This window comes from Anneissia japonica, unplaced genomic scaffold (assembly GCF_011630105.1).
Source record: "Anneissia japonica isolate Jap-2015-1 unplaced genomic scaffold, ASM1163010v1 scaffold29274_len24818_cov105, whole genome shotgun sequence".
NCBI lineage: Eukaryota > Metazoa > Echinodermata > Crinoidea > Comatulida > Comatulidae > Anneissia > Anneissia japonica.
The window spans coordinates 11,418-24,819 of record NW_022686676.1 but is presented as its reverse complement, the minus strand read 5'-3'; the positions used below and the strand labels follow the sequence as shown (position 1 = coordinate 24,819).

The 13,402-nt window shown below is 34.1% G+C and overlaps 1 long non-coding RNA gene across 1 annotated transcript; it reads left to right on the top strand.

Annotated features, from left to right (window-relative positions):
* Positions 1 to 6: 6 nt before the first annotated feature.
* LOC117117213 lies at positions 7 to 13,136 on the top strand. The gene is made up of 6 exons (XR_004446871.1): positions 7 to 167; positions 959 to 1,023; positions 1,158 to 1,289; positions 2,422 to 2,543; positions 11,422 to 11,562; positions 12,053 to 13,136. It is a non-coding gene; the product is annotated as an uncharacterized LOC117117213 (long non-coding RNA).
* Positions 13,137 to 13,402: the final 266 nt, after the last annotated feature.

Here is a 13,402-nt window from a genome sequence, read left to right as displayed (position 1 = left end):
TCAACACAACTTGATTGATTGAATGTTTCATACAGCCTCTAGCCGACGAAGCCGTAGCATAGCTAGCTAGGCCAGGCCAGTGGCTGCTAGGCCTAGCCTAGGCCTACTACTACTAGGCTAGTAGGACGGCGGTGCAGCAGCTGATGATGCAGAGTTGATAGAAAAAGGTAAGATAAGAATACTATACAACCATACTAATTTAATAAAAAAATAATACAAAGCCAGGGCAGACTGAGACTGAGCCTACCCTATCATTTACAGTACCTTACATTCTACTAGGCCTAGGCCTAGTTACTACTAATATAGTTATAGGCCTAGCTAGGCCAGGCGTAGCTAATTTAAGCCTCCCTAGGCCTACTGCTGTCTGTCTCAGTCTGTCTTTCGGCCTAGGAGGCCTAGCCTAGTAGTAGTAGTAGTAGGAGTACTAGTTTTTAGGGCCATAGCCCTATATGCTCGGGAGGGCCTAGGCCCTAGCTACCTACTCTACTACTACTAGGTTAGGCTAGGGCATAGGCCTAGGCCCTGCCAATTATTATTATTATTTATTTTTCCCCGATTTTTTTAAAACTTTTAATTACTGTACATAAATTGTTTTGTCTCATATTTTGTCTAATGTATTTTAAAGTTTTATTTATTTGAATGTCTGCTGCTTTAATATTGTGTTTCCCCATTTTATTATTGAATTTCTTTGTATGAATGTTGTTATAATATTAGGCCTATTAGTATTACTATAATAATAATAATATTATTATTGTTATTATTATTATTATTTTGGTTTATTGCTGTTTTGACTTATTGCCATTTTGATCCATTGCCGTTCTGGTAAAAAGGTGTTGCCGTTTCGACTTTTTGATTTATTGCTGTTTTGACTAGAAAGCCACCTACTTAAAAATTTATTGTCCTTTTTATAATTTGCAATGTACTGTATTACAATCATTTTATGTCTTTAATTCAACAGAACATGGTAGAGTAGTGGAAAGTACCTAAATGAAGATGGAAAAAAAAACAGATAATGATGGACAGGTAAGTTGATCTGATAAGTTATTGTTAGTATTGTTAGTATTGTTATCGTTTTAATTCTATAGTTACCCTGTCAATTGTTGCTCATTAACCAATTGTTTTTTACTGTAACATATTTCAAATCTCTGAATTTTCAGATAAGTGTTGGCACATCTCACAGATACGTGTGAAAATCATTCATCCCATCGACCATTGTTGGCTATCAAAGAAGAGAAACCTGTGCTCACAACTACAGAAGGATGGATCAGCACTGGTAATACAAATACAAGGTAATTACAATGTGAATTGTAAACATTAAGCCTAAAGCCTTGTGGTCAATTACATGAAACATACTTATTTGGGTTTTTTGTGTTGTTGGCCTACAGTAGAGTTAGATTGATTGATATAGTAGCACGTCATACTGTATTCTTAATGCTCAATGATGAGTAAAATTTTATAATTTTTATGTCAAATTTTAATATACCAGCCAGGTGCATAAAATTTATTATTGTTAAAATTAGTATTAATGTAAAGCACACACTTTGCCAGGGTCTGGTGGGGCACATAGGGCTCCAGGTAGTATTAATTGTAATGCACATACTTCGCCAGGGCCTGAGTGCAGGGAACTGATAGAGGTATGGGGTAGAAGCTCCAGTTCGCTCTGGTGACTGACTTTCTTGATGTATTAACACATGGCTGATTTATGACACATGGTTTGAAGGAGGGTCTATGGTCCTGGCAGAAAAAAGCTGATTAATATACTGGCCCTTAAGGTCTATAATTGCCACTGACTTTGGTCAATAAGTAGAAGTGGTTTGGTCCAGGGGAAACGGTCCCAACATTGAGGTCGGGGTTTCAATCCCCTCACTGTGTATTTCACTTGTGTCCTTGGGCAAGGCATTTTATCTGCATTGCTTCTCTCCACCCAGGAGTATAAGTGGGTACCTGGTAAAGTTAAATACCAACATGCGCTGATGTACCTGCTGCAGCGTTATGGAATACTCCCCCAAGGAGATGTTCCATAGGCATTAATCCAATGAGGGCCTAACAATATGCAAATGTAAGGGCACATAGAAAAAAACTAAATTAAATTATCACTTTAAAAAAAAAATCAGAACACTACAATAGATTATTGCTTTTTTTTAATTGATGAGAGGGACTGTTTTTATTTGGCAAGAATATTGTAAGTATTGTATAAAAAATGGTTTAATTTTATTGTTTTTAAGGAAAATGTATTTCCAGTCAAAAATTGCATCATTTTTAAAAATCTGCGGGTGGAGTAATAATCTAACAAATTTTTCTATTCGCCTTACGTCTACTATTATTATTTTATTGTTATAAGAGCTCACAGCCACTGAAAGCCACTATGTTATATATTTTTTTTTCAAATAATAATAATTGATATTTCAATTTCTTTTTCAGGACTGATTAAAAAAAACAACAATATTTGTAATCATACGGCCATACCAAGGAGGCGAAAGCTGTAGAAAGCTCCCACTTCGATCGGTACTTCACTTAACAAAAGATAATTGGCAAGTGAAAAAGTAATTAATTGATCTGTTGATTGTTTTTGTTTTTTAGTTCACCTTTCTGCAAAGTGCACATAATTGATTTATTTATATTTTCTAAATTTAGTAATTTTTTTCTTTAAAATAAATAAATAAATTGTATTGTAATCATCTATAATCTTTTAATTTAATCCTTAATGTATTTTTAAATTTTTTAAAAATACAGTATTTTCTTAAATTTAAAATATTGCATTGAATGTATTAAAGAAATATATAATTTACATTTAGATATTAATATGATAAATAATTTTTAAATTGTCAGAGTATGTTGGTGGAATTTAATAATAAATGCACAGTAATAAGTATTAACAAAAATGTTGTTTAAATTATTTTGGTGATAGAGTAAGTACAGTAAATAGATATTGCAGCGACTCAGAGTTACTAATGATAACAGTTTGCCAGTTAGAATTGAAACCCAGTGGAAAAAGCAGTTGGACCTCATAACTTTTTGAATACCAGTTGAACCAGTTGGAATTGAAACCTGTTGGAAACCCATAGTAGAAAACAGTTGAAAACCCATTAGAAAACCAGTTTGCATAAAAAGTATATGTAACATATAGGGGCCTGTAGGATCCTAAAGGGGCTTATAGGATCCTAAAGGGGCTTATAGGATCCTATAGGGGCCTATAGAATCCTATAGGCCCTAGGATCCTATAGGTCCATTTATATGATCCTATAGGTCCCTATAGGATCCCTATAGGGGCCTATAGCCCTATAGGATCCTATAGGCCACTTTAGAATCCTATAGGAACCTATTGGCGAAAAACCTATAGAATCCTATTGGAATTTGTCCAATAGGATCCTATAGGATTTTGTCTTATAGCATCCTATAGGATCCTATAGGATATTTTTGCTAGGTCTAGGCTCGGATGTAATGGCGATTTTCGGATTGATAAGTGCATTTATAAATGACAACTGATGAAACTTGCGTCTTATTATAATACACACATGAAGAAATCGCGGGTTTTTTATTCAAGAACTTCTAAACGCAACGGCGTCATCGACTGTGATTGGTCGACAGCCGACGAGGAAATGTCAATCCCGGTCACGCCAGGGTCAATCTGGTTGCTGAGACGGGATCAAGATAGGTAGATTGAGATCGAGGTCACACCAGGCGCGAGTCGATCCAGGTGCGGTCATATTACGAAAATCTCACCCGCGGTGAGTCAAGCCAGGCTTGAGACTCTAGTGTGACCGTAACCACAGACTGTTTGACCTGTCTGGCCTGCAGTTATCAAATCTCTAATGAGCTGTTAAACTAATTTCCAATTCACTCCAATTTAGTATTTTGTGTAAACTGCAGCTTTAATCCTTTTAACACCTCATTAGGCCTATCTACAGTATTCTTCAATGGATTTGCTACACAATACTGTACATGATAAAACACTATTCCCTGTCAAACACTGGTACTTCCGATAATGGTTTCAAAGCAGTACAGTATGTACATTGTAAAATACTTTACACTTTAAAAAAGCTACCGTATTCCTTTACATATAACACTTAAAAAAAAAAAAATGATCTGTATGTAAAGCTATTTGGCATAATTTGAGAAAGTTATTGCAGGGATGATATTAATAATTTAAACCTTAATCTTTCTCATATTTATTTGGTATTTCAGGGGTTTATTTATGAATTTGAGTAGCAGGAGATATTTGAAAGTAACAGGAGAGTAAATTGAAATAGGCCAGGGGTATAGGGGGGCGTCTAGGCCCCCATCGGTGTCCAGGGGCAAAGCCCTGGTCGGGGGTCAAGGGGTCGAAGCGCCATTGCGCTCCAGGGTATTAGAGTTTTTTAAGCCCATTTGATGGCATTTCTCTACATAATTTTTTTTTTAACAGTTTTCAGAATCAACTATGAGCTGTAAAAAAAGTTGATATTTTTACATATACTGTATCTTCATACATAGGCCTAACCTAAATAAATACTGTAAACCAGAAACTTTCGCGAATTGATAATTTCGGCCGTTTTCGCGACATTAAACTTTCGCGAATCTCAAAAAGCCTAAATTTAATTCATGAGAGGAATATTATACAATAGCTGAAAATATCGTATCGTGAGTTTAGGCCTAGGTTAGATAGGCCTACAGCCACTGTGTAGGCTATATCTAGGCCTTGGCAGGCTTAGGCGCCATATAAGCCTGCAGCCTACCTCAGTTGCTAGGACCAGGACTTAGCTGGCTATCCCAGGCACAGATAAGAAAGAGACAAGTTTACACACATACACTACTCACTCATATGAATTTCCATAACTTTGTATGGTTTCAAGCATCCTACAAAATGAACAATGTTTTATTTACAAATTATTTTCCTGTAGGCCTAATATCGATTCAAACACATTGATTGATGATGCTTGAACATCGTGGTATGTCATTATGGTACGGAAAATTAGTTTCCCATTTGAACTTCTTAGTATACACTGCACAGTGGTTGCACATGTGCAATCACATGCACAACCTCATTAATTAGTATTCTTACTGAGTAGGTTAATAGGCCTAGAATTTACAAATTTTTCGAGCTCAACATCGGAATTTAAGGTCAGAATATTGATTCAATAATTGAAATACATTCTTTTTTAAGTTTATAAACATTTAATAAAATCCACCAAAATAAATTGAAAATACAATTTTTATAATGATGAAGTTGTTTACTTTTCACAAATATGTTGAAATTTGTGGGGATTCACCATTTAGGCCTATGCGCCCTAGATCTGCGTTGAAGAAAACATCTAAGGAGAGCAAAAACTAGTTCTAAAATTTACGCAGATATCGAAAAGGAATGGATACCACATTGGAAAAAAATGTCTCATGTGATGTCGTGAATTGAGACGATTTGGGCTTGCTTTGCCGTTTTAATCATTGTAGACCTACTATCTATAACTCTGAAATTGTGAGTGTAAACAACATTCAATATAGTTGGTTCGCCTTGCTACCTCCGCCACCGAGTGTAAACGAATTTGAGCCAGTGTTGGTTTTTTTTTTATTATGTATCATTTCCGAAATATCTATGTCATCACAAAGAGGGCTAGTAAAATGAAAATAAAAGGTTCATAGTCATACACAAATTAATTTAAAAATGACGATGTGTTTTTTTCTTCTCCGCGGTAAGAAAACCCGGAAGCCCAATGTACGGAAAAAGAGTTTGGGCAATGTATATCGCCATCACCTGAGCACGTGGTGGAGGAGAAATTTCTATTATCTTATTGGCTAACATGTGATTTGGAGGCGTGGCTTCTTTGATGGACTCACCCAGGCGCGACTGCCGGAATTTGAACTTTAACTTTGTTTACGCCGTGAGTTCATGAAAGTCAAACATGGAGTCTGAGAATTGGTAGACATTTTAACGAACTTTCAACAGAAAGGAACATCGAAATTAGTGCATACTATTGCAAATTAACTTCGTGTAGGTAAATAAGGTTCTTTACAGGCCTGTTGCGCTATTTATATTGGTGGTTTTTGTATTAATTTTTGTACTGCATTGATTGAAGTAGCCGGCGAAAACATCGTAGTAACCGATCGAATGCGCCGGCCGCCGGCTCTTAAATAAACCCCTGTATTTCACTACATAATTATTATTGTTATCTGTTTGAACATACAAACATGTAGTTATTAGATCTTTCAAGTTTATAATATCAATGCTGCTTGATGCAGATTGTACTTTATGAATATTTTCCTTGCTATTATAAGACAGTCTGTTAAAAGGGGTTATCAAAGCCACATAATTTAGTGTAGATTCTTCTATCTTTGCAAAGTATATGACAGAACCAAATTTAAAGTTATCGCCTTGTAACAATTTTATTTTTACATTTATCTATTTGGAATATACCATGGAGAATACTTTTCCATGAATTGTGAATTCCACCTTTCATGTCCTGCAAAAATGCCATTGCTTCAACATCATTTATGGCAAATTTGTCATACAAAATTGGAATTGATTGTATGAGATTAAGAGTTTGAATGATTTGTGTATCGATACCTTGGGTTCCATGAATATGGGAAACAACAAAGCCATTTAGGTCCTCAAAAACAAAGCAATTGTTGACGAACAAAGGTCCTGTTAGCCTAACTGTTTGAGGAAGATGAACTAGTTGATGTATATTCATTGTCATATCTTATAGAATAAAGGTCAGCAAATTTCCTAACAAATTCATGTAAACATGCTTCAGCTAAGGCTACATCTTCTAGGCTAATATCTTCTTTTTAGAAAAGATAAATTGACTTAACTAATAGGCAAAATTGAAGAAAATAAACAGTGCTTAGAATATTTTTAAGGATTGAGATACCCCAGTATAGTAAAAAATGTCTAAACTCTGATGCTTTCCAATATGCCAATTCATCAAGTGATCTCGGAACTCAGGTTATGTTGATAGATGGTTTTATTTTAAGAAGCATTTCTGTTACCTTTTTTCTAGATTCATAGACTGAGAAAATGTCATCTTTACTGTACATGTTCTACCTTAAACCACAACTTAATTAGAAGCTTTGTCACATACACCATGCATGTAATCTATGATAAACCCATCTACAAAATTAAAATTATTCAGAAACATAAACCAGAATGGACCTTTAATGCCATTAACATGTTGAAGTTTTCTAACAGTTGTTGTCACATCTTTTTTTACATTGTCTATTGTACGTACAGGACCATTTGGATTGTCATGAATGAATGGGAAAACATGACAATTTCCCCCCTTTTCTGTTCTGTGTGTTTCCCCTGGCTGTAAGCAGTGCCAACTACCAAATTTCCCATTAAATTTAATACTGTTTGTTACCAAGCACTTTGCAGGCAGGTCACATGTACAAGTTAAAAGGGAAGCTTTACACAAAAATGTTTCGCCACGGTCCTTATAATGAACACCATTTTCAAGCTTTGTTAATTCCTCATACATAGGCTTCAAAAAACTAAAAAAAAAAAAAAATTGGATTGCTTAAAATTCCCTTTTCATACAGGGTTGTATAAAGTGCTCCATCATAAACATCTCTTATTTTGCCATTTGCTGTTGAATCCAAGTGGTGAAAACGATGACATCTGACATGCTCAGTAAATGACTTCTGTTTAAAAAGAACTTGAAGTTGGGAAATAAGACTGTGTTTAATAAAATATGACACAGCTCCAGATTGTCCTTCTGGCAATGTTGATAAGTACAACATTTTGCATTTTTTTCAACATGTGTGAAGCAATGAGAACAATAATACCGAATTACTGGAAAAACAGTGAACTTGCCAAGATATTTTTTCAAACCATGGAGCGATCCAACAAGATGACTGTTGTCAGGTAATACTAAATGCATCAGTGCTAACAGGTAATGCATAGTTTCCTGGGAAAGTCTGAAGCGGACCACAAAAATTGAATCACTACCAGTATGCATTTGATATGTTTCATATTCTGTTGTTGCAAAAATTTTGTCTGCTAAAATGTTGAGTGAATCAGGAAATTCATCAGCAAGCTCATCTTGACGCTGCTGCTGCTCTGCTAAATGCAAGTCAGATAGCAGTTCATCCAGATCATTGTCTTCAAAGTCATTTTTGGGGGGAAAATAATCAAAAAGCAAACCTGAATCATCATCATCATGAATATCTTCCCCTATGTAAATATCTGTGAGAGGTGGACATGATGCATCATCAACATCGGGATACTTGGTGTTGAAAAGTACTTCCTGCAAATAAATAGGGAAAATATTACATTTTATTTTTGGTACAGAATTCCTATTGTATTACAGTATGCTCCGGTGGCTTGCAAGTAAGTGTCACAGCAACCATTAATAAAATGTCAACAGCAATTTCAAAAATGTCATGGCAAAATAAATAAAAACACCATGGCAATATAAAAAAGAAAAGCCATGGCAAATTAAAAATTAAACACCAAAAAAAAAAATAAAAGTAACGGCAAAAGAGAGATACTACAGCAGAAGAAACAAAGACAAATTACTTAAATATAGGCTATTACTTTTTTTAATATACTTTTCGTTTATGAAGAAATTAATTTTTTTTATCCAAACTGGTGCCTCAACGATTAAAATTTAAGTATGTTGCATTTTGATTACTCACTATTAGCATTATTACAATCATATAATAAAAGTGTAGGCTAGGCCAATTTTCTTTTCTCAAAAATGACCAAAAGACATAAAATCAAATTTGAAAATAAGTTGCTTAACACTATGTATGAACTTCAGCATAGAACGTAACCGGCCAAGTTAAGGGGTTTGCAAAACATTCTTCCTGCCATTAGTCATTAGTTTATCACCCTCTCACTCTTCACTTTTTTTTAAATCAACATTTTAAAAAAATTTCAAACGATTGTTTTTTCGTCTTTTTTCACTTAAAAATTTCGAAATTTCTTGCAATGAAATAACAAATAATTCAATATCCCCCGTGATACCACCGTTAATTAATTGTTTTATTCTTTCAAACTGGGAGAGACTGCAGATTGTAGCCTAGGCCTACCTAACAAGGTCTAGGCTGGTTAGGCCTGCTGCCTAGCCTAGGTCTATTAGTTATAATAAAGTTAGGGTTGGCGTATTTACAGTATTACTATTGGTAAAATATACACAAAAAAAAAATAAAACACACACAAAAAACCAGTGCCAGTTGAGGCCCTTAATTAAGTCCTACTTATTTCCTTACCTCATTTTCAGTCTCCATCATCACATTCACAGCGGCATTACCACTAGTAGCGGTGGTGGTGGGCATTTTCTCCGCTACCCATCTGCGATATGGACCTCTTCTTTTTTTCGTTTTTGGTGTATCTTCCATGATCAACACTAACACCGACAAATAATTGGCTTATCAGTATTCAATTATTCAGAGCAGAAACGTAGAAAAATCACAAGTAAAAGGTAGAGAGATACTATTCAGATTTGTTAGAGCAATATATTGTGAATAATTATTAATAGCCTATATATTAAATTAGGCCTTCTGCTGCATGATATGAAATGAAAATAATAAACTGTATCCAAGCAACCACAGAACAGAGCATCATGCATACTGCTACAGTCGTCGCCGCGCGCCGCCGAGGGAATTCCAAGTTTCTGATTCTCACAAGTTTATATATCAGGGTCAAACAAGTACATTCAACTACGTTTACTTGGGTTGAATATATCATACTAAATAATACACTTGCAATTAAAAATATTTTTATTTAACAAATGTATGAGTGTTTACTTTTTATTGGTTCAAAAACACTGATTAAAAAAATAGATAACGAACAAGGACGACCGACACACTATGACCGAACTATCGACCAGTCACGTCTTGACTTGTTTTATATGCTAATTAGGTAATCCACAAACTTCCCCAAAAAAAAAATAAAGTTCGGCATAAACATCATAATAATAATGAGTATAATCCATCGCTACGGACGGACAGTTTTTCAAAACTTTCAATTTAAATTCTCCAAAAACATTTTATGCCACTCTTAGCTGGTTCATTATATGTTTCATATGCAAGAATAGTATACACTCTATCATATAAAAAAAATTTGTGCGGATTGATATTGTTACTAAAAATAGAACAGCGAAAAATGTGAGCGTTACGGACGGAAAAGATAGAATTCGCTGTTTCTAATTTTTACAACTTAGCAGAAATTTCTATCTGGGGAAGTGAGAGATGACAAAAATTTTTCATTGCTAAATTAAGTTATTTTACTTGTCTATTAATGAGACTTGGTTTGGTTACTAAATACTTCCTTGTCTGAGTTAGTAACGAAAAGAAAATGTTGATGGACATTTTTCTTGTGTTATGGACGGACACTTTTGCAACAAACATCCTAATGATAAATATTAATGAAAAAATTTGATTTTTAAAATGATAATTGACTTTTCTTAAATTTAGGATTATAACAGCCTCTCTAATGATGATTGTTTGTAAAATGTTTTATGTTCAAGCAATTGAACAGTACATAAACTGACATTTGTCATAACCTACAGTAGGCCCTATATAATTGCAATAATTTCAGAGAAAATAAGTTATTAAACTAAATAATATCTTGATTTAATTAAACTTAATAATTTGATTAAATTTCTACCTTTGAAAAATGATATTGGGATGTAATAATTGATCAATTGTTAAAGTGTAGTTTGGTTGACCCATGGTAAATTTAACATACACTGCCTAACATGTTCCTCCGTAACACAGATCTGTCTGTAACAATATTTTAATTAGTAGTACTCTAGCTTTAATTGAAATTTTATGTCAAAAACAATTGTACCATACATCTACATTTATAAATGTCCAAGGAGTTCAGTATGAATCGTAAAAATGTTGTAAATTTGAAGCATATCAAGGAACATTACACCCAAGTGCGTTACGGACGGACATTTACTCTGAGGTTACATTACTAAATAAATATTTCCACCAATTTACTGATAGATTTTATGAGAAAAAAATTGCTAAACATAAACATCTTCAGTATAATTCATTTCAACATTGTTTAACATAAATTGGCCAATCAAAATGTATTTTATGTGGCATGTCCGTCCGTAACATGTCCGTCCGTAACAACATTTGTAAACAACAGGCCAGAAACAAAACATATTCTATTATTATGATTAAAATTATGGTACTAACATTATTAATATCATTATTATTATAGTTAATATTGTTATTGTATTATTATTGTTATTATTAATGTTAACATTAATGTTAATATTAATGCTACTACCATTATTATTTGGACAGTATTAGGCCTATTATTAAAATTAAACCTATTATTAGTATTATCATTATTATTATTATTTTTATTATTATCATTATTATTATTACTGTTGTTATTATAATTATTATTATTATTATTATTAATATTATTATTATTATTATTATTCTAGCTCTGTTATTAACAACAGGAATATATTATTAATTTAGTGATTTATCACGCCCAACTGAGGAAAGCGAGGATGGAGAATGGAGTGGGCAACTTAGTGCTTCCGATTTTGTGACAGTATTGAAGAACACAAAGTCATCAAATGTCAATAAAGATTCATCACTTTTCCAAGAGCTAGTCAGGTAAAACATACAGTATGATGACTTCGCAATGCGTGATGTCTTACTTTTAAGAGATACAATAGTAATCAACAGACTATTTCGTAGGATTTTCAACTAAATTCGGGTACGGAGTGTTGATGTGTTTTCTGTTAACTCCCTGTATACCCTACTGCTGAAAACAAGCACACACATTGATGCCACTGTTTTAATTTAGTTTAACGATAATGTTACATAAAATAAAAATCCATAAAAGTACAAGAAAATTTCTATATCACACACATTGGTGCCACTGTTTTAATTTAGTTTAACGATAATGTTACATAAAATAAAAATCCATAAAAGTACAAGAAAATTTCTATATCAAGCTGTCTCAAACATAATTCTTAGAGTACCGTATAGGCCATGGACAAGGTTCATTTAAAAATAAAACATCTGTCAGCACAGTTTCAATAATACCAAATTTAATATTTCTGTTATATTTTAAAGATCGCATTAACTGTATTTTTTGCAGGAAAGAAGCTGAAAAGCGGTACTACATAGATGAGAAAACGGTGCTTCACATACAATGTAGCAGACGCCATTGCAGAACTTCGAAAATTGCTAACTAACATGTTAGCCTCTAGACGCAAAGTGTGCATGCTAAAGAAGAAACATAATGATGACTTTGAGAAAGTATGGAAACCAACTCAAACTGCTGGAGGTTGGATACTAAACATTAATAATGTATACAAATCATTGGTCATACGATATGATTTAAGGGAATTGTTACGTGGGCCACAGTTATGGAGATTATATATCGACGGTCGTACTTATGGTCGTCGACCCACCACTATCATATCATTTTCGAACATAAACTGTGTCCATGAGCTAATTGGAAATAAAATCCACAGTCTGAAAATGTTCTGGAGGGTAGGTCTATTCAAGACAGGTTTAACCTAGAAGCCAACATTACATCAGACGGAAAATGCGTATATAACGACTGGATTAGGGATCAAGAGAAACAGGGACACATGGTATACTTGTCTTGTGATTCAAAATGCCAAGACGCGATAGTTGGTGAACGAGTTGGACCCCTTACACAGGACGGTTTCCAGGCCTCAAATTTTACCGCAGCCACCGCTGCCATTGCCGACGGTGCCCTCCCAGTTGGCCTTGGTGCCCCTGAAAGTAAAGCACGACGACGGCCACTACTTGCCTGCCCTTTTGAAGCCTTGGCCTCTGTGCCCTCACGATGCTTAATATAGATCGTTTGACATGTAAAATAAATCTAAATAAGAATGTTTAAATCTTGAAAGAAAACACGAAAGCCAGAAACGTAGGTCGCCTAAGCTAGCCTAGGCCTAGATAAGGTTGCAGTGACAGAACATCAGAGAATTTCTATGTGTGTTGATACGAACTGTTTTTGCGGTTACCGTTGTGTGCGCATGCGTACTACACGAGCGGTTATTGCAGTAAACATTGCGCTTATTCGACTGGTTCATTTTCGTTGAGTATTTTCATTTGACTAGTTCGTTAAATAGACTTTGTTGACAACGAAAATTAACGTAAACCAGAGTGCGTTAATCAGCATTAAGTTATCCATGTGGCCAAAAAAACATGGCTGATTGTTGAGTTTGTGTTAATATAACTTAGATTAAATTTCATAAATTAAAAATTATAATATTTAACCACATGGGTGGAGTCAAAAAATAATTGTAGGCTAACAGAATTCAAAAACTGGATGAAAATATTTTTTTTTAACGAAAAACCCATACTGTACTACCACAAGTTGAAGCAATCTTGATTACTCAACGTGTATCACGGTAACTATACAGCCATTTTCTTTTGTCGAGTATTTACAACAATTCTATTCGACTGTCGT